At 43.7% G+C, this 23220-nt stretch overlaps 1 pseudogene; it reads right to left on the bottom strand.

Annotated features, from left to right (window-relative positions):
• The window catches only part of LOC147152406 (uncharacterized), a 91439-nt pseudogene that overhangs the window by 29404 nt on the left and 38815 nt on the right, over positions 1-23220 (bottom strand).

Here is a 23220-nt window from a genome sequence, read left to right as displayed (position 1 = left end):
TCTTACGGAACGAGCACGCATAATTGTTAGGTAAGGTGAAGCTAAGGTTAATGTCGGTTCAAATAATAAATATATGGTAAATAATTTGGAGTCAGATAATTAGGGTAAGTATCGTGATTTAGACCTTAAGCCTAACAGCACAGACGCCGGAGGTATTGCGTAGAGAGTCGTATAGTTTGTCACCACGACACCACCACCACACATCGCTGCGTGGCAGCAGTGCCCCCGTTCGGTGCACAACAGTCCTGCACCACGTATAATTTAGTACTCCCACTTTATTAGTAGTTCCTGTGAGGTTAACACAAGTAAAATTAGCAACTGCAATATCAGTGTAAAAAATAGGCGCGTCCTTTGTCGGTTTGGTTATAGGATAAACAGAGTTCCAAGATGAGCAAACGGTGTTTGGAGTAACCTTAGTCATAACCTTCAGGAGACATTCTTGTGGAATGTATGCTGGAATTAATCTCTACAAGGGTCTGGGACCCATACATGCGACACAACTAAAATTAGCAGCTTGCGCTGCAGCCTCCATTAACAAAAGCTAATTGTTACCTACTTGCGAAACACCAGTGACTGTCAAGAATGTCATCAACAGAAAATTTCTCAACTTTATCAAGATTCTAGAAGTTCGATTCACAGGGACTTGAACAGCTTCTAAGGGGTCAGCAAGAACATATGACACACAAACAGTAATAGCATGGTAAGGGTCCGGCCCATGGATGTATGGGCTTAAATTCAATGTCATACAAGGGTCAGTGCCATCTTTATCATTGGTGCAACTCCAATTAGTGGTATTTATAGTCACTTGAGTTAACTTGATATAGGGGCGAAGAATTTTTGCACATCAGTCAGTAGTCCAATCAGTCCAATCCTGCCCCGTTTCCGCTACCACAGCAAACTCTAAATCTAGCCAATAAGTAGCAAACATATGACCGACCATAACTTTGTGTGTTGCACACATGAGCCTTACCATAAGAATCAAGACCAGAATTCGTCAAAGTAATCACAGACCATGGTATGACAAAAGTCGTAACGTTATTAATGGGGAGGCAAACAATAGTCTCCTTTTCAGGGACAACATCATTTCGAGTGCAAGTAGAGAAGTTCTTATTTTTAGAATATTTATTGTACATTACCAACCCTGAGTTTGAACCCGGCAACGCCCAGTGACCGCTTAGAACGGGCGAAGCCATCGTAATCGGTCATGGTATAATTAATGAATGGTGTTTCCGTGCCGCCAATCCCTGTAGAGAATTTAGTACCATTATCACGCGTGCCTATCGCATATAACATGGAAAGACCACCGTTAAACCATGTGTACAACACTATAGCAGTTGCCGCAAAAATGACAAAATGTGACACAACATAACATGTAACACCAGTTCTCACATATCTAGGGAGAGGCATGTCGACTAAGAAACCCACCCCTACAATAGGTAGGGTGTCTTGAAATCACTGACTGTCAGGTGTTTTCAGATACTATAAACCTGCACACACCTTATGTCAGACTTTGCTCATCTTCCCCTTTGGTGGGCAACTCATTCGAAATGACCTTCTTACAATACGTGAGATGTTTTTCTTTCTGCAATTTTTACGGCAGTTGGCGTGGTTAGCAATACTTGACAAGGACCTTCCCACTTTGGAGCGTGCCAATGCTTCCTTTTGTCGGATCAGTACCCAGCTGTCTGGAACAACCAGATCAACCTGTTGGGAAGAAGCACAGTCATCTTCGGGCACTTTCAATTCATCTCTTTTTTCCATGGATTTTCGCATGTAATCAGCTAGGTTGGCTTCATTATACAAATCACACTGTGTACTAAATATAGGTAACTTATATGGTCTACCAAACAATGTTTCAAATGGCGTGAGACCTGCGGTACTTGTAATATTGATATGTAACTTCACCAGGTCTACACATTGTGTCCACGGCCTATGTGTTTCTTCCATGCATTTTTTCAGTCGGTTCTTAATTGTACCATTCATTCTATCCACCAATCCTGCACTTTGTGGGTGATTAGAACAATGGTGTTTTAAATTAATATGGAACATATGCCCTATTTTTTCAATTATTCTATTAACAAAATGTGTTCCGTTATCACTATATATGGTTTCTGGGATGCCCTAGCGTGTAATAATGTCTTTACATAATACTTAAGATACTGTCAGCGCATCAGGTTGTTTAGCCGGGAATATTTCTACCCATTTTGAAAAGGCATCAATGATGACTACACAATAATATTTCCCTTCACTTTTGTTAAGTTCAATGAAATCATATGTATTCTATGGAACGGATATGTAGCTTGAGGAAACTGACCGCGCTTCGGACGCAAATTTCCTTTCGGATTATGTCGAGCTCAGGTCAACAAGCCTTACAAAAAGTTTTTGAAAACAAGCTAAACCCACAGGTTGTATAATGCCTTTGTACCATGGACACCATCCCCCCAGGAGAGACATGAGAATTCCCATGACTCAACACCGCTGCCCACTTGAAAATATTTTTGGGCAGGATAGGCTTGTTATCTGTGCTGACATAAACCCCATTATCCAATGTAGCTCCTTTATTTTGCCACATTGTCTGCTCTTGGACTGGGCTTTGTTATTGCATATCACACAAGAGTGTAATATTGTAAAATGTTGTCTTGTAGCTTACACTCAGCAGTATCCAAAAAGGGCCTGGTAGCTGCTTCTTTTGCTGTTGTGTCTGCAAACGCATTACCTAAGGTGATGTCGTCAGTGCTTGTTGTACGTGCCGTGCACTTACATATCGCAGTCTGATGTCGTAACTGAACAGCATTCAATAAGTTTGTCAAAAGTTCAGCATGTGTGACAGGTTTTCCCGTAGACGTTATCATACCTCTCTTTTTCCACTATTGTGCAAATACTAACACGTACAAAAGTCATACTGACTGTCAATATAAATTGTAACAGCTTTTCCTTTCATTTACTTGCATGCCTCTGGTAACGCAACCAGCTCAGCTGCCTGAGCTGAAAGATGGGAAGGAAGTGGTTCCGCTTTTAACACGGCTATCTGTGAGACAACCGCGAAGCCTTTTTGTGTTTTACCAAAATAATTTTTCTTTGATGAACCATCCACAAAGAGGACAATTACAGTTTGTAGAGGTTGATTTTTCAAATCCAATATACATTTTGCTGTTTGTTCTGCCAATAATTCCTGACAATGGTATTGATCACCATCCTCAGGAAGTGGCAACAGTGTGGCCGGATCCAAAACTGTGCATCTCTCGTGAGGTGTAAGATAAGATAAGATAAGAAGGCCTTTATTGATCCCACAGTGGGGAAATTTTCAGTGTTACAGCAGCAAAGATATAGGTCACACAGGGACGGCGGCATAATGTAGCCATTAATGTATAACATTAACGGCAAACATTCAGGATCAAACCTATGTAAATATGTGCAGTAACATGTGTATATACGCATGTATATACACACCAACATACATCTACATAAAAAGTATGAGGAACACTCATTTTAGCCTGTACATAGTACAGAGGAAAAATACTCTTAGTAAGTGACAGTGCTGTAGTGCTGTAGTGAAATGTAAGGAACAGCATTGGATAAAAATAAAAGAAGACTAACAGTAGTGGGGAATGTTGAGTATTGCACGGTATTACAGTAGTGGGGAATGTTGGGTATTGCACGATAAGAGCTCAGGTGCAGGACTGCACGATTGAACTAATGTCCGCCAGTTTGTAGGGACTACACAATGGTCTTGTTAAAGAGTCTGACAACAGCAGGCAAGAAGGAGCGGCAGAATCTCTCCTTTGCACAGCGAGGGTGTAACAGTCTGTCACTGAAGGAGCTGTGGAGTGCTGTTAGGGTACCCTGGTGGTCCGGGTTGTCCAGCATTGATGACAGCTTGGCCAACATCCTCCTGTCCACCACCGAGTCCACAGAGTCCAGGGAGCAGCCCAGGACATAGCCTCTTGACCAGTTTGTCCAGCCGCTTCTTGTCCCAGGCCGAGACGCCGCCTGCCCAGGTGACCACTCCCTGGAAAATGACCGATGCAACCACCGAGTCATAAAAGTTCCCAAAGAGTGTCCCCTGAACCCCAAAAGACCTCAGTCTCCTGAGTAAGAAAAGTCTGCTCTGACTCTTCCTGTGTTGTCGCTCCAGTCCAGTTTATTGTTCAGATGAACACCCAGCTACTTGTAAGTTGAGACTCTCTCAACATCTGTTCCCCGGATATTCACTGGTGCAGGTGAAGAGTGATGGCGCCTACCGAAATCCACCACTACTTCTTTGGATTTCCCCGCATTGATCAGAAGGCGGTTCTGCTGGCACCAGTCCACAAAACCCTGAGTAAGTTCTCTGTACTCCCGATCATCTCCGCCTGTGATGAAGCCGACAATCGCAGAGTCGTCAGAGAACTTCTGCAGGTGACAGGTTGGGGTGCTGTAGTTGAAGTCCGAGGTGTAGAGGGTGAACAGGAAGGGAGCCAAGACAGTTCCCTGCGGGGCCCTCGTGCTACAGAGGAGCACGTCAGACACACAGTCCTGTGTCCTCACATACTGTGACCGGTTTGTGAGGTAGTCCTGGATCCATGTGGTGAGGTGGTGGGCCACCCCCGCCCGCTCCAGCTTGTCTCCGAGTAGGGTGGGCTGGATGGTGTTGAAAGCACTGGAGAAATCAAAGAACATTATCCTCACAGTGCTCCCCACCTTCTCCAGGTGGGAGAGTGAAGGGTGGAGGAGGTAGATGATGGCATCATCCACACTGATGCCAGGCTGGTATGCGAACTGGAGTGGGTCCATTGAGGAGCTCACCAGGGGGCGCAGGTGGACAAGAACCAGTCTCTCCAGGGTCTTCATCAGGTGAGACGTCAGCGCCACTGGTCTGAAGCTGTTGAGCTCCTTCGGGTGGGAGGTCTTTGGCACCGGGACCAGGCAGGATGTTTTCCATAGCTGGGGGACCCTGCCCAGCTTCAGACTCAGGTTGAACATGTGCTGGACAATTCCACACAGCTGGTCTGCGCAGGATTTGAGGAGTTGGGGGCTAATACCATCTGGACCCGCTGCCTTCCTCACCTTCATCTTCTTCAGCTGGTTCTTCACCTGAGATGTTGTGAAGGCCAAGGCTGGGCAGGAGGGAGTGGTGGCTGTCTGGTGTAGCTGGGAGCTGGAGACTGTGGGAAAAGGGGGGAGGGGTGACACACCCAGCAGGAGGAGTAGGTGGAGGCTGCAGCAGGAGAGACTGAGTGGGGGCAGGCATCTGATCGAACCTATTGAAAAAGAGGTTCAGCTCATTTGCCCACTGCAGGTCCCCCCCAGTCCGGGTCTTGGGTTGTCCGTGGCCTGAGATGGTCTTCAGGCCCCTCCAGACTCCCCTGGCATTATTCTGCAGCAGCTGCTCCTCCATCCTTTTCCTGTAGGACCTTTTCCCCTCTCTGATCCTCCTCCTCAGCTGGCGCTGCACAGTCTTCCGCTCCTCTATGTTGCCTGACGCAAAAGCCCTCCTCTTCTCCTTCAGGAGAGCTTTTATGTCTGGTGTGATCCAGGGTTTGTTGTTGGAGAAACACATTACTGTCCTGGTGAGTATGGTGTTCTCCATGCAGAAATTTATATAGTCTGTAACAGTGTCCGTTAGACTACTAATGTCTTCCCCGTGAGCATCGCTGAATACTTCCCACACAGTTGTGCTGAAGTCCTTTAAGGCCTCCTCGGCCTCTCCAGACCATCTCTGAACCGTGCGGGTCACAGCTGGCTGCCTGTGGACCAGAGGTTTGTACACAGACTGGAGAGCCACCAGGTTGTGATCAGCTTTGCCCAGCTGGGGGAGGGGCAGTGATGTGTATGCCTCCTTGGTGTTGGCATAGAAAAGGTCCAGTGTTTTATTGTCTCTGGTGTGGCAGGTGACATACTGTGTGAATGAAGGCAGAGAGGAGGAAGGGGAGGCATGATTGAAGTCACCAGAGATGAGTATCAGGGCATTTGGGTGCTGTGTTTGTAGCCTGCTCACTGCTGCAGTCAAGACAGGCTGTGTCGCCACTGGCAGCGGGTGGGACATAGACGGTCACCGCGATCACATGACTAAACTCTCGAGGGATGTAGAATGGCCTCATGCCAACAGCTAGCAGCTCAATATCCCTGCTGCAAAGCTGCTCCTTAATCGTGATGTGCCCAGGATAACACCATCTATCGTTCACAAACACAGCCAGCCCTCCTCCTTTCCTCTTTCCACTCTCCAGCGTCCTGTCCGCACGTATGATTTGGAAGACGTCCAATTTTACGACCACGTTCGGCGTGAGCGCTGTTAGCCACGACTCCGTGAATAGCATCAAGCTAGCCTCCCGGAAGTCCCTCTCATGCCGGGTAAGCGCCGCTAGCTCGTCCATCTTGTTGGGGAGAGATCTAACATTCCCCATGATAACAGACGGGAGGACGGGATGGTATCGTCTTCTCCTTTCCCGGCGTTTAACCCCCGCACGAGATCCCCGTCTCTTCCTCCTCAGCTCTTAGGGGAAATCGGGTCTCGCCCCGGGAGCCAGCGCAGGGTTAGCACAGAGTGCTAACAGCTGATTCCGGCTGTAAACAATGGGGGCGCGGCTCCGAGCCAAGTCGCCGGACACAATTGCGCAAAAAATAGCCACCAGCAGCACCAAGAATACCGCAGTTTGGGTGTCCATTGCTACACAAGTTACGACTATCAACTATATGAAAAAGGTATGAGGTAGAGTAATAGTAAGGAACAAAAACACACGAAAAGGCTCACCGGTGAGCCGGAGCTACTGTAGCGGGCTGCCACTCACGCGGCGCCGGAAGTGAGCAGTGGGTAGACAAACATTGGGTTGATAAAGCCACTGGTAGTCTTGAGCAATATGTAAATCAGGCACTGCATGCAGAAAGTGCTGCAAAGTCGCCGGACATGATCGCGCAAAAAATAGCCACCAGCAGCAGCAAGAATACCGCAGTTTGGGTTTTCATTGCTTCGCAAGTTTAGGACTATCAACTATGTGAAAAAGGTATGAGGTAGAGTAATAGTAATAATAAGTAACAAAAACACACGAAAAGGCTCACCGGTGAGCCGGAGCTGCTGTAGCGGGCTGCCACTCGCGCGGCGCCGGAACTGGAAACGTGCTTGCGACAACAATATCGCCATGCAAGACAAATGTCTAGCTGGAGATAAAACGTCATATTTGTCTGCAGAAGCAAAGCCGCCACCGCACGGAGAACTTTTAAGGTCACCAGCTGAAACACCACATTTGAGGAACTGCACCCCACAGCGCGTGGTGCTGCAATCACAGCACTCACACAATGAGGAAGTGCACAAGCCACACTGTCAAGTCGAGAAGAAAAGTAAGCCAATGGTCTTAACTTTTCTCCATATTTTTTGCGAGACGACAGATGTCATAAATTCTCCTTTACAATCAACCATTTGTATAAACGGCTTTGAATGGTTCGGCAGAGCTAGCGTGGTATTTGATACTAGCATCCGCTTAATTTCACAGAAAGCATTCTCAGCTTCCGTTGTCCAATTCAACAATGATGACATTTTTAGATCCTTTTCGTACATTATTTTATATAAAGGAGCGGAGATTTCTGCATAATTAGGAATCCATCCTCTACAGTAATTTGTTATGTTGTAATTTGTAATCTTTGTTCTCGTTTTGGGTGCTTGCAAAATAGCCGATTTTCTATCCTCTAAATTTGTTCTGCCCTCCTTGCTCAAATTGTGGCCTAAATATTTCACTTGCTTTTTCCACAATTGCAATTTATTTTTGCTAACCTTATGGCACTCGCTGGCCAAATATTTCAGTAACGCAACAGTGCCTTTTCTGCAAGTATCCAAATCAGACACCACCAGTACATCATCCACATGCACTATGATTTGACTTCCCCCCGGAGGGTTGAATTTGGCCATGCTGGCTGTCATTACTTGAGAGTAAATAGTTGGGCTTTCACAACATCCCTGCAATAATTCGGTGAAAGTACTTTCTTCCTTCAAATGTAAATGCAAACCAAAATTGACTGTCCTCTGCGACAGGGACAGAGTAGAATTGCCAATGTCAACCACTGTGAAAACAGCAGCATCCGGATTTAGATTATTTAATAGTCTATGTGGATCAGGCACATATGGCGTACATTGTAAGACTGCTGCATTAACAGCCTGTAAATCTTGAACCGATCTCCAACCTATGGATGTGGGAGCTTTTTTCCTAACCCTTCTTTTATAATGTGCCAATCAGTTGCATTTTGTGCCGTTTGAACAAATGCTCCCACTGTTGGTTCCACTGTTGGTCAAAACTTTTAAACAGAGAGACATGAGGAACAAACCACTCCCTGCAAAGTAGCTGGAGTTTTTCTGTCAATTTCACTCCTGCTGTTGCTGTCGCAATGCCATCTGAATTCAGATAGTCAATAGTGATATTTGTCAGAGTGGTCTGAGTTAATTTGGACTCGTATTTTTTGTCAGGGCCTTCAGTTTGTTTATACCACTTGTTACATGTCATTATCCATTTTGCTGTTGTCCAATCATTTTCAGGCCCTTTTCCAAGAATACGTCACACACAGTTGATGGAGGTTTGTTTGACATGCCCACTGTATAATAATAAAATGCTGGTGTGTGACCCCTTATGGCATTCAGTAGATTTTGCTGTAATTCTTCCATCAATGCTAATCAATCAATACTAAACCTAGTAATAACAGGCCATTACTTCCCACTAAATTCAGAGGACAGTCTGGCACCATTAGCACAGGTAATCTGCAAGTTTGACCGAGTGAATCTCTTATCCACACAGGTTTTGTTGCAGGAAACACAGAGAGCCGACCTTGGGCCGTTCTGACAATCACGTTTGCTCCTGATTAACTGGACCCGGGAATGTCCTCTCTGCATGCAGTTTTACAAACAACTTTGTCACATAGAAATATCGATTTGCCATTTACCATTAGCTCAATTTTTGGTTCCGATACATCAATGGCCAATATTTCTTGCCGATTCAATTCTACATTTTCTTTTGTCACTAAATTTTCCCCATGTGATGCTGACTGTTGGGGAGAGGGCTGGCCTAGGCATGCTGAATTTCGAAATTTGAAATCGCCTGACATTTTTAAGACAGTCACGTGAAATGTGACCTTTTTTCACCGCAGCACCAGTTACTTCACTAGTGTTGGCGCCACGTTTTTCGCCAATCATATTACCTTTTCTAAGGCAAAAGCACCTGCCTTCTTTTTTTTTTTTTTTTTAACTTTGCAGCACTTTCTGCATGCAGTGCCTGATTTACATATTGCTCAAGACTACCAGTGGCTTTATCAACCCAATGTTTGTCTACCCATTGCTCACTTTCGGCGCCGCGTGAGTGGCAGCCCGCTACAGTAGCTCCGGCTCACCGGTGAGCCTTTTCGTGTGTTTTTTGTTCCTTACTATTACTCTACCTCATACCTTTTTCATATAGTTGATAGTCGTAACTTGCGTAGCAATGGACACCCAAACTGCGGTATTCTTGGTGCTGCGGGTGGCTATTTTTTGCGCAATCGTGTCCGGCGACTTGGCTCGGAGCCGCGCCCCCATTGTTTACAGCCGGAATCAGCTGTTAGCACTCCGTGCTAACCCTGCGCCGGCTCCCGGGGCGAGACCCGATTTCCCCTAAAAGCTGAGGAGGAAGAGACGGGGATCTCGTGCGGGGGTTAAACGCCGGGAAAGGAGGAGACGATACCATCCCGTCCTCCCGTCTGTTATCATGTTAGATCGGGAATGTTAGATCTCTCCCCAACAAGATGGACGAGCTAGCGGCGCTTACCCGGCATGAGAGGGACTTCCGGGAGGCTAGCCTGATGCTATTCACGGAGTCGTGGCTAACAGTGCTCACGCCGAACGCGGTTGTAAAATTGGACGGCTTCCAAATCATACGCGCGGACAGGACGCTGGAGAGTGGAAAGAGGAAAGGAGGAGGGCTGGCTGTGTTTGTGAACGATAGATGGTGTAATCCTGGGCACATCACGATTAAGGAACAGCTTTGCAGCAGGGATATTGAGCTGCTAGCTGTTGGCATGAGGCCATTCTACATCCCGCGAGAGTTTAGTCATGTGATCGCGGTGGCCGTCTATGTCCCACCAGCTGCCAGCGGCGACACAGCCTGTCTTGACTGCAGCAGTGAGAATGCTACAAACACAGCACCCAAATGCCCTGATACTCATCTCTGGTGACTTCAATCATGCCTCCCCTTCCTCCTCTCTGCCTTCATTCACACAGTATGTCACTTGCCACACCAGAGACAATAAAACACTGGACCTTTTCTATGCCAACACCAAGGTGGCATACACATCATTGCCCCTCCCCCCGCTGGGCAAAGCTGATCACAACCTGGTGGCTCTCTAGTCTGTACAAACCTCTGGTCCGCAGGCAGCCAGCTGTGACCCGCACGGTTCAAAGATGGTCTGGAGAGGCCGAGGAGGCCTTAAAGGACTACTTCAGCACAACTGTGTGGGAAGTATTCAGCGATGCTCACGGGCAAGACATTAGTAGTCTAATGGACACTGTTACAGACTATATACATTTCTGCATGGAGAACACCATACCCACCAGGACAGTAAGGTGTTTCTCCAACAACAAACCCTGGATCACACCAGACATAAAAGCTCTCCTGAAGGAGAAGAGGAGGGCTTTTGCGTCAGGCAACATAGAGGAGCGGAAGACTGTGCAGCGCCAGCTGAGGAGGAGGATCAGAGAGGGGAAAAGGTCCTACAGGAAAAGGATGGAGGAGCAGCTGCTGCAGAATAATGCCAGGGGAGTCTGGAGGGGCCTGAAGACCATCTCAGGCCATGGACAACCCAAGACTGGGGGGGGACCTGCAATGGGCAAATGAGCTGAACCGCTTTTTCAATAGGTTCGATCAGATGCCTGCCCCCACTCAGTCTCTTCTGCTGCAGCCTCCACCTACTCCTCCTGCTGGGTGTGTCACCCCCCCCCCCCCCTTTTTCTCCACAGTCTCCAGCTCCCAGCTACACCAGATAGCCACCACTCCCTCCTACCCAGCCTTCGCCTTCACAGCATATCAGGTGAGGAACCAGCTGAAGAAGATGAAGGCGAGGAAGGCAGCGGGTCCAGATGGCATCAGCCCCCAGCTCCTCAAATCCTGTGCAGACCAGCTGTGTGGAATTGTCCAGCACATGTTCAACCTGAGCCTGAAGCTGGGCAGGGTCCCCCAGCTATGGAAAACATCCTGCCTGGTCCCGGTGCCAAAGACCTCCCACCCGAAGGAGCTCAACAGCTTCAGACCAGTGGCGCTGATGCCTCACCTGATGAAGACCCTGGAGAGACTGGTCCTTGTCCACATGCGCCCCCTCGTGAGCTCCTCAATGCACCCACTCCAGTTCGCATATCAGCCTGGCATCAGTGTGGATGATGCCATCATCTACCTCCTCCACCCTTCACTCTCCCACCTGGAGAAGGCAGGGAGCACTGTGAGGATCATGTTCTTTGATTTCTCCAGTGCTTTCAACACCATCCAGCCCACCCTACTGGGAGACAAGCTGGAGCGGGCAGGGGTGGCCCACCACCTCACCACATGGATCCAGGACTACCTCACAAATCGGCCACAGTATGTGAGTACACAGGACTGTGTGTCTGACGTGCTCCTCTGTCGCACGGGGGCCCCACAGGGAACTGTCTTGGCTCCCTTCCTGTTCACCCTCTACACCTCGGACTTCAACTACAACACCCCTACCTGTCACCTGCAGAAGTTCTCTGACGACTCTGCGATTGTCGGCCTAATCACAGGCGGAGATGATCGGGAGTACAGAGAACTTACTCAGGGTTTTGTGGACTAGTGCCAGCAGAACTGCCTCCTGATCAATGCGGGGAAATCCAAAGAAATGGTGGTGGATTTCGGTAGGCGCCAGCACTCTTCACCTGCACCAGTGAATATCCGGGGAACAGATGTTGAGAGAGTCTCAACTTACAAGTACCTGGGTGTTCATCTGAACAATAAACTGGACTGGAGCGACAACACAGGAAGAGTCAGAGCAGACTTTTCTTACTCAGGAGACTGAGGTCTTTTGGGGTTCAGGGGACACTCCTCAGGAACTTTTATGACTCGGTGGTTGCAACGGTCATCTTCCAAGGAGTGGCCACCTGGGCATGCGGCGTCTCGGCCCGGGACAAGAAGCAGCTGGACAAACTGGTCAGGAGGCCTGTCCTGGGCTGCTCCCTGGACTCTATGGACTCGGTGGGGGACAGGAGGATGTTGGCCAAGCTGTCATCAATGCTGGACAACCCGGACCACCCCCTCCAGCGTACCCTAACAGCACTCCACAGCTCCTTCAGTGACAGACTGTTACACCCTCGCTGTGCAAAGGAGAGACTCCGCCGTTCCTACTCTCCTGCTGCTGTCAGACTCTTTAACAAGAACATTGTGTAGTCTTTACAAACTGGCGGACATTAGTGCAATTGTGCAGTCCTGCACCTGAGCTCATATCGTGCAATACCCAACATTCCCCACTACTGTAATACCGTGCAATACTCAACATTCCCCACTACTGTTAGTCTAGTTTTATTTTTATCCAATGCTGTTCCTTACATTTCACTACAGCACTGCAGCACTGTCACTTACTTAGAGTATTTTTCCTCTGTACTATGTACAGGCTAAAATGAGTGTTCCTCATACTTTTTATGTAGCTGTATGTTGGTGTGTATATACATGTGTATATACACATGTTACTGCGTATATTTACATAGGTTTGATCCTGAATGTTTGCCGTCAATGTTATACATTAATGGCTACATTATGCCGCCGTCCCTGTGTGACCTATATCTTTGCTTCTGTAACACTGAAAATTTCCCCACTGTGGGATCAATAAAGGCATTATTATCTTATCTTATCTTATCTTATAGCATTAGATGAATAAGCATGCAGGGCATTTTCTTTCTTTCTTTTTTCCATTTGGGCTTTTATCATCCAAAACTCAGTATACATGTAACCATCTTTATGCGTTTTCTTTTTTTTTTCTTTTTTTCATATTTACACCTTGCTTTAATTTGTTGCACCCGTGTTGGAGTCAGTGGTTCATCTAGAGTGACTGTACTGACATTTTCCCTTGAACAGTGTGGCAATTACTTTATGTCTGAGGTAATTATCAAGCTTCTACCACAAGTGGCAGAGAATTCTTGCCTCTGCTTCCTCAGACAGTTGCTATTTCAAAATCCTGTTCGGAATGAGGCAGTCAACCTCCCCTCACACCTGTGCACATTCACTCCTTACACAATAATAGTAAGTCACTGATGGTGTAGTGGTACACATGCCTGAGTTGCGTGCGGTCGGGATTGGTTCCCACTCAGTGACAGTGTCTTTGTGTGCCCTGCTACTGGTTGGTGACCAGTTCAGGGTATAGTCTGCCTTTCGCCCATTGTCTGCTGGGATAGGCTCCAGAACCTCCCCACGACCCTGTACAGGATAAGCGGTGTGGAAGATGACAAGACATGACAGCAATAGAAAACTACAACACTTCATTTTGTCAGGAGTAGCCATGATTGAGTAGCCTAAAGACCATATCTCAGTTGGTACATTCAACAGTTGCCAAAAGCACTGAGGTACAGTATGTTGCAGGTCTTATTCTGTTCTTTTTTTCATCAAGAGCTCCAAGTGCGTCATTTTGTGTAAAAATGAAAGAAGCAATTCACCTTATCCAATTCATTAGGTGTTTTCAACCACTGGTCAGTCATACACTCTTGTAGTTCATCAATATCAACAAAAAGAAAAAAAAACATGTTCATTTCATCTAAGTTACTCAGACCCTGATTGCTTCATCATCCTCACTTTAGATTTTAATCATACTGATCTCAAGACTGTCCTACCAAAACTTCAACATGTACATTTTCCAACTCAACAACACCCCAGCTCTACTCTGGAGACATCCAAAGCCTGCCCCCCCCCCCCCCCCCCCCATTAGAATGTCAGCACATCATTGTTATGCTAATGCTAGCATGCAGACAGAGTGAGAATGTTGCCAAACCAGTTTTGAATCAGACAATTTGGCCTGAGAGGATCTCCACTGCACCTCAACACTGGTTTGATTCAAAGATTGTGAAATGTTCAAGTATGCAGCAATAATAAGTACAATAAAAGCAGGCAGCAATAATAACCACAATAATAATGATGATAATAATAATAATAATAATAATAATAATGATAATAATACAATTACTGATGGAATGTTGTGTCATATAGATTTAGATCTTCCATTATCACATAGACAATAATGAATACACAGACACTGTGACGTCCTAAACACCAAGTGCATTTATGATGTGACCCAGATAAAAAAGCATCACCACTCCCCGGGCTGAACAGAAGCCAACAGACCTCCACTGGGTGGTGGGGAAAGACAACATTGACTAGCCTAAATAAAGTTATCTTACCTGTCTTTAGACTTTGTTGTTCACAAACACATAGCTTGGCAAAAATAATTAAAATAGGTTGACGAAACGAAAAGCAAAAAATGACATGGCTTTAGTCAGCGGTAGCCATGATTGAGTAGCCTAAAGGGCATATGTCATTGAACGGTGTGTGCTTGCATCTTAGAAAGCATTGCAAACATATCTGCAAATACCTTTGCAGATATAGAGCCCTCTGTCGACAAAAATAAGTGAGCACACTTGTACAATTGTATTGAAATGCAAGGCCTGACGTCACCTTCAGAGTTGGGGATGAATCCAATTTGAGAAGAGTGAGCGCCTACCTGTCTAGTATCAGGAAAGCAAAACGAGACTACACCAAATGAACACCTCCAACTCCAAAAACAGCAGAGATGCAGACAGACTATGGCAGGCCATCCAGGCCATCATCACACATCTATGAGAGCAATACCTCTCTGCTCAACATTGTGTTTTACATATATCGTACTATTTTTTCATACATGTAGTATATTTTGTATAATTGATAAGATTCTGGTACTTGTAATTTTGTTCTTGGTGTATTCCTAAAAAGAAACAAAATTGTGATTGGATTGACTTCAAATTCAATTTCTTTGTATATACTGTATCTGTCAGACAGTTAAACACTATTTTAGCTAATCAATAAATATAAACAAGAACAGAAAAAACGTGTTGATTTCATCTAAGTTTCTCAGTGGCAATTCATGTAGTAACTCATTCAAAGACAAAGTGACTGCGCAACTAAACTTTACTCCAAATGGGCTGGCGTAACCCCCCACCTCGCCCGTATGCCAGTAATTGCCTTGTTTCCACAACAAAAGCGCCTGTTCACACCTTGATGTAGGATATTAGCTAAAAGCTTGGTGTAAAACTGACCGCTCTTAGGGCACTGTAGGTAGAAGTGATAAGTGACCGCCTTCTGGGTTTTCTAGTGTTAAACATAAGACACGCGCACATAACTCACATAAGACACTAGAAATAGGGTACAGTGCTGTCTCAGGCGAGCATGCGCCATCTTGAAGGCACACACATTGATCATTGCCATGGTAACGTCCAGTTTGCCAATAACACAATGCTGATTTTGAGAATGTAAACATGCACGGAAACTCATGAAACTTTGCACACATAGAAGGCCTGGTAAATTAATCAATAATTAATTATTCAATTGTGCAATCTTCAAAAAGATGGCTCACTACCGCCCCCTATATATTTTTAAAAAAGCAGCCCCGGTTGTACATTTCACCTACATCTACGAAAAATTTGAAGTATAGGTGACAGAAAGAGAACTACAAAATAGACTCTTGGTGCCATATGCTAAACCTAACATGAATTCCGCCATTTTGAATTTTCTTTAAAATTTGGCATCACCTTGACTACAAAAGCTGCTGTAACTTGATTTACATGATAAATTCGATTCTTCAATTCCGATGTGCGGGCATCCCAACGTGCCAGTACAACTGAATAGAGTATTCATGAGGGATTTTCCACTGAAAGATACGTTGCCCAGTAGAAGCCTCCATACAGGGCTGCACCTCTACACATGGTGTTGTTTTCAACAGCATAAGTAAGTTGATGATTATTTTTCAAAAATAATGGCTAAACAGTCTTTTTTCTTAATAGTTTGCAGGTTAGGCCTAACAGAAAATGGGAAGGGATACCCACAATAACACAAAATGCCTATTCTCATGTACTGTTGGGCAATTGTAAAACTCTTGTGATATGATGAGAAATCCTATTTCTTTTGTAGTCAATATTCAAGTGGCCTTGTCCCAAACATTCCTAAGAGACTCAATGATTTTGCCCCTAACAAACAACAAAGCTCACTGACATTTTTTGGTTTAGTCTTTAAGTAAAAAAAAAAAAAAAAAATCTGAAAGCATTTAAAATGTTCATTATGGTTTAATTTTGTATTTATTTGAAAGTGTTTTATCGTAGTTTGACCTGTTTTGCTGGCAGAAAATATTGGTTAACAAAATAGAATACAAAAATACATATAAAGATAGCTTGAGTATGTAAAAGTGTGGTGTGGTATAGCGTGTGTGTGTGCATGTGTGTGTGTGTGTGGTGTGTGTGTATATATATATATATATATATATATATATATATATATATATATATATATATATATATATATATATATATATATATATACATATATACATATATATATATATATATATATATATATATATATATATATATATATATATATATATATAGAGAGAGAGAGAGAGAGAGAGAGAGAGAGAGAGAGAGAGAGAGAGAGAGAGAGTAAAACAATACTGCATACTGGCTGTCAGAAGTCAAGCCACCAGTGGCGATCTTATCACTCGCCACTCGCTAAGCCCGCCTAACTTGAATACATTAATTTCTCTGGTGTTTTCACATTATTTACTTTCTCTGAGGTGAAAATGCCACCGTGTATGGCATATGGTTATACCAATAAGTGTAGGAGAAGCGTGACGTGTGCGTTTCATCGATGAGAATGGAATTCTTAAATTTCACTTATAAGGTATATCACTAAATTGTATTCAAAGATGTGTCTGCATCATGTCGTCAGAACCATCAACAATGAAATGAAAGTAAAGCCCATCGAGACCAAATTTGCTGCGAAATATTATGCTAATGTGTCAATTGACGACAATTCACAATACTGAGATAACATACTCTGAATGGTTAATGCAAACAGTAAATTTCATTATGAGAGACTTTCATGTCTCAATACAGGGATCCCACCGTAAAATGCACTAAAAACAGTGTTTTCAGGAGAAAAACATAAAAGTTGTCAGAAATAGAGGCAATGTAAGATGGCTGCCCTCTAGCTTCAGCCACAAGGTGCCTATTGATATTCCATTCATATATATTGTATGGGTAGTCATGACTAAACTAAGGACCCAAGGTGGATAAATAGATTGTGCATGGCCACATACTGGTAATAGTTCACTGACTCAGTGAACTAAGAACAAGAAAGATGCCCAAATTATACAGTGCTATATAAATAAAGTTGTATTGTATTGTATGATTCTTGCTCAAATCTGTACTAAAATTTTCAATTGTGGTAAATAAAAACATTGCAATAATGTAGGCATGTCCTCTTTTCCAAAACCCATTTTACAATAACTTGAAAAATAGTTGAATAAACTTGACTTCAGATTTCAAAATTACAGTACACATCCATAAACATAATTTCAAACCTGAATGCATTGGGTAGGGCGGCACGTTGGCCGACTGGTTAGCACGTCCGCCTCACAGCTCAGAGGTCGTGGGTTTGATTCCGGCTCCGGCCTCCCTGTGTGGAGTTTGCATGTTCTCCCCATGCCAGCGTGGGTTTTCTCCGGGTACTCCGGTTTCCTCCCACATTCCAAAAACATGCGTGGTAAGTTGATTGGACTCTCGAAATTGCCCCTAGGTGTGATTGTGAGTGCGGATGTTTGTCTTTGTGTGCCCTGCGATTGGCTGGCAACCAATTCAGGGTGTCCCCTGCCTACTGCCCGAAGACAGCTGGGATAGGCTCCAGCACGCCCCTCGACCCTTGTGAGGATAAGCGGTATTGATAATGGATGGATGGATGCATTGGGTATTTTTCTTCTCTATCACTCTATCCACATGCTGCACAAATTTGTGTTTTTATATTTCATTGCAGCAATTTCTAAGTAAAGAAGTATATATATCCAGCTGCTTGGCTTACCTTCAGACTCAAAAGGTAGTAAAGCCAAATGGCTGGGCTTTAGACTTTCATGTGTTAAAAAAGCAGCCCCGGTTGTACGTTTCACCTAGATTTACGAAAATTTTGTAGTATCTGTAACAGGCAGAGACCTACACAAAAGCCTCTTGGTGCCATATGCTAAACCTAACAGGAAGTCCGCCATTTTGAATTTATCATATTTACTTATCATATTTTGCCTATGATGTAAATTTTGATGAAGTGCATGTTTTATTCTTTCATGTTTTTCTCCTGGCGGGTTAGCCAGACCTACCTCATATTTGCTGAAGAGTAATTTGGCCTTCATGAAGTTAAAACACAAAGTTTGAGATTTTTTGCAAAAAGCTGTTGCCATGGTAATGCACAGTTTGCCAATAAAACAATGCAGATTTTTTGGATGAAAGCATGCACGAAAACTCCTGAAACATTTCCCACATATCTGGCCTGGTAAATTCATCAATATTTAATTAGTTCATTTTGAAATCGTTAAAAGATTGCTCGCCCCCTAGATAGTTTTAAGTACATAAATTTAATTAAGCATATCGTCGCTGTCGTGTGAAAAAAACACTTCTGTCCATCTTTTACAATCGTCTTATTTTTATGTGAATGGTGTTTCCACGCTACAAAATCGCATTAATGTGATTTTTGTTTTAAAAATTGGACAAACTTTTTTTTCACAAGACAGGAACGATATACTTTATATAAATGAGTTAAATGGTCTTTTTTTCATAGAAACTGGAGATGTAAATAAAAGGTAGTGTGGCTACCTTAAAACTGACCTCCCCATTTTCTCTTGAGTGTAAATCCTAATTTGAATAAAACTTTATATTTGTGAACTACTAGATGACATATCATAATTTTAAAGAACAAAAGACCATACGACACATTACTTTCACATGAAATTTCGAGCCTCCAAATAAGATAATGCATCCGAAGCTAACCTTTTTAGTAATCTGAAGGAAATCGCATAGCTCTTAACAAAGCATACAAAAACAGATACATGTACACAAACCAATATATACTGTGTTTAACTGTGGCATTAGTCATGAAATTACTTAGAGAGCAGATGTACTTAACACTGAAAGGACAGAAATCGCTTCCCCAGGGATCTTTTATGTAATGTGTGTGTATGTGTGTATTTGCAGTGTGTTGAAAGGAGATAGTAGCCATTGTCAGCAGCCATGCTTTCTGATTTCTTAGTGTGACTTAAGCCTTCGGGAGTCTGTTAACAACTCTAGCCTCCCTGTGTTGATTTAATATAGGGAATTGGCTGCTGCTGCTGCATTGAATCAGACTTGCGCCCATATTGTACAGCTGGAGGGGATTACACGTTTAGCAGCGAGTGATCTGGCTTCAGTTATAGCACCAGTCTTATCAGCCACTGGGAGCCCAGTCACTGCCTCATTCACAACCCTCCAATACACCTTAATTGGATTTCTTTTTCGAGACAGAGAGGCTCAGACGGCTCATGGCATTCAATTTACCACCTCTTCTGTCAACGTTTAGATCCTTCAACCATTTCTTCTCTTACATAAAAAAAGGCATGTTCATGTTATAAAAGGAAACTTGCAAAACCCATATTCATCACTGTTCCCTCACACGTTCTTCCTCTACCTCCATCCTCCTAACCATGTCAGTTATTATATCATTTCAATGAATGCTTGCTAGGAAATGGGCTTATCTCTGTGGCAAAATATCTATTTCTTTCAAGCATTGATTTAGTGTGTTTAAAGCCCACGGTGAGGACAGGCAGACTGTCAGCTTTGTGCAGCAGTAAAGCAATGATGTTATCTACAGTATTTCAAGCTAAAATACTGATAAATGGAGAGATGAGGGGAAAGAATGACAGAAAGAGGGTGGGATGAAAATCGTAGGCAACAGCAGAGTGGGAAGAAAGGGAGAATGTAAAATGAAATAAGAAGCAACATGGTAAAAGACAAGGGATAGAAGACCGAAACAATTTGAAACATGATAACACATAACATCCAGTTCTACCAGCAGAAGGAAATAATGATGTATGAAATCACAAGACAAAGGGAAACAACTGCAGCAGCAAATAAGATACTATATTAACTGATACGGTTAATATTCAATTTCACATCAACTTCATTTTTTGCACCCCGTGACAAGAACAAACCTGATGTGCTGTACTATTTTTCAACAGTAAGTATACAGTATGTGTCAAACATGGAATATAGGGCTAACCAGCTCTCTGTGGCTTTTTGCAGAGTGTGATGCACGAAACGTTCGGACAGTCACACAAACCAGTGCTATTTTAGGAAAAATGTCCCAGGTGGCGAAAAAATGACCTTCCATGTGACTTTATTCCGCAGTCAAGATAAGGAGTGTCACTCCTGCCATCGGACCTTTACCTCTACTTAAACCTTTAATCATATCGTGTATGATTATACAATGTTCAGGGGCACTGGTAGCCAGCCCAAGCACAGGCACACATTCTTTGTTTGCCAGCCAGATAGCTGTCAGCTGCCATTGGCTTTTAACTGCTTGCAGGGCCACTGCTACCGCTTTGCATGCCCTAAGGTGAAAAGTCAGATGTTGCACCCCGCCCTAACCCATTAAAACAATTTTTCATGGTGCGGAATTTTTTGGTACGCGTGTGTGGGGGTTACGGGTGAAGGGGAAATGGATACAGATAATCAATAGTTACCTATTAAAAAATGTAGTTAGGACCTGAGCAGCGACCGCTGTGAGGTCCCCATTGTTTTTGTAGAAATTACTAGGGCCCGAGCAACGACCGCAGCTAGGACCCTATTGTTTTACTAGAAATTATTATCATTAGGGCCCGAGCATCGAAAGCTGCAAGGAACCTATTGTTTTCGTAGAAATTCTTCTTCTTATTATTATTATTTTTGGGCCCGAGCAGCGAAAGCTGTAAGGAGCCCATTGTTTTCGTACAAATTATTATTATTATTATTATTATTATTATTATTATTATTATTATTATTATTATTATCATGCAAGGACCCTATTGTTTTCATAGCAATTATTATTATTATTATTATTATTAGTCCCCGAGAAGTGAAAGCTGCAAGTACCCTATTGTTTTCGTAGAAATTCTTGTTAGGGCCCGAGCAGCATAAGCTGCAAGGACCCTATTGTTTTCGTAGAAATTCTTCTTGTTATTCTTCTTCTTCTTCTTCTTCTTCTTCTTCTTCTTCTTATTATTATTATTATTATTATTATTATTATTATTATTATTATTATTATTATTGTTATTCTCCGTAAGGACTCGAATTTTTGAGGCACTAAACGTGAACGAAAACTCACCAAACTTTGCACACACATCGGGCCTGGCAAAATATTTGATATTTTGAAGTTGCAACACTTGAATACTCAAAAACAGGGTCTGCAGGGCCCTCAAGAACCCTTCGATATTTTAATCAAAGGAAAGTCCCGGTAAGTTTGACCTATGGCTACGAAACCTGGGAGGCATGTGTAGCACCCCCAGATGACAAAAAGTCTTTGATACCCATGCCCGAACATGTACAGAGGTTTGCAGGGACCCAAGAACCCCTCGAATTTGTTATCAAAGGAAAGTCCTGCTAAGTTTGACCTACAGCTATGAAAACTGGGAGGCATATGTAGCACCCCCAGATGACAAAAAGTCTTTGATACCCCTGCCTGAACATGTACAGGAAGTGAGTGATGAGGATTCTCAAGTAGAACGTTAGCCCATTTGTGAACATGTACAGGGGTCATACATTTGCCCTCAAGGCCGACATGGTTCACCCGATTTACTTCAAATTTGAGTTGTACCATATCATCACATGGGACAACAATAGGGGAAAATATTTTATGTTTTCAAAACACTATATGACGGGGGCTGTGCATCAAACTTTGCGTTTCATAATTCCTGCTTAACGAAGGATTTTAGGTTGTACGTTTTACCTACATCGATGAAAATTTGCTGGTATATGTAACAACCTAAGACCTACAAAAATGTCTTTGATAGCCATGTGCTAAACCTAAAAGGAAGTCAATCATTTGGAATTTACTCTAGAATTGTCGCAACTCTTTGGGATTTTCATAGTGGTCATATTTTAACGAACTCCTACTAGAGCATTCATCCAATCGTCTTCAAACTTTGTATGCTTCATCTAAAGATGTTTAAGATGAAAAGTTATTGAAATCTTTTTACTTCGTAGAACGATGTTGTAGTGGCGATGTGCTGTATATCATGAAAACGGATGCTGTTTTGGAGGGTCTAAACCACATCCGGTCCGCAAGAAGATTTTCTACGGCCCCTGGGATGATATTGCTTTATTATTAGATCTGGCCCGCAGCCCGCAGCAAGCCGGTGTGGGTAGCAGAAGTGATCGGGTCCTTCGTGCCTGCTGATGACGTCACGCTTTAAAATATACATTTTATTAGTCCAACTGGCCACTGTGGGCCGCAGCAGGCGCCAATACAGTACAAAACCGTTCAGTCAAGCTCTCTTGTTCGTCCTCCGCTCCTCTCGCTCGCATGCCCTCCCATCAAGCGAGCCACATGATGCATTCATTAACCTCGGAAACAACCCAACAACACAGATAACCCAATTCGTTACACTATTTCTGTAACATTCATGTAAATTCATTGAGTTTCGATTTAGTGCTGAGATGTCCCACACTGTGAGCAGGCATTGAACGCTCCTCGAGCGCTAAGTGTTGATAGCGAGAGACGTGGTTTCTTTTCTTTCTACTCCTTCGAATCAGCTCGCTAGTAGTTTGTTTGTGCCAGCAAACTCTGTAGTTGCAGATTTCCCGTGTTTCACCACGTTTGTTGTTGTGTGTGAATGTTAAAAAGTGAGTTTAATCATTTAGGTTCGTGTCAGATAACTGCTGTACATAATAGCCTGGATATGTTCTCGTGAGTGATGTCACGTTGATGAACACTAGTTAGATATTTCGGCTAGCATGCTTGCTATTCTAATGATGAAACGTGTTAATGTGTATTGTATGTATTGTTTGGCTGTATAATTGCTTAATACAGTGAATTCTAATGTTTAGGCATATTGTTAATTAATGGATATCCATTGGATGATGTTGCTAGGTTATTCTTTGTCTGTGTTGTGGCAGACCGCAGTAAATAGACGTTTCAAGTGAAATACGGGCCTGTGTTCTCTGACAGG

The sequence above is a fragment of the Filicampus tigris genome, chromosome 2 (genome assembly GCF_054856515.1).
Source record: "Filicampus tigris isolate MCC_2025a chromosome 2, RoL_Ftig_1.0, whole genome shotgun sequence".
Taxonomy (NCBI): domain Eukaryota; kingdom Metazoa; phylum Chordata; class Actinopteri; order Syngnathiformes; family Syngnathidae; genus Filicampus; species Filicampus tigris.
The sequence above is the reverse complement of the archived record's forward strand: the minus strand, read 5'-3'. Positions and strand labels throughout refer to the sequence as shown.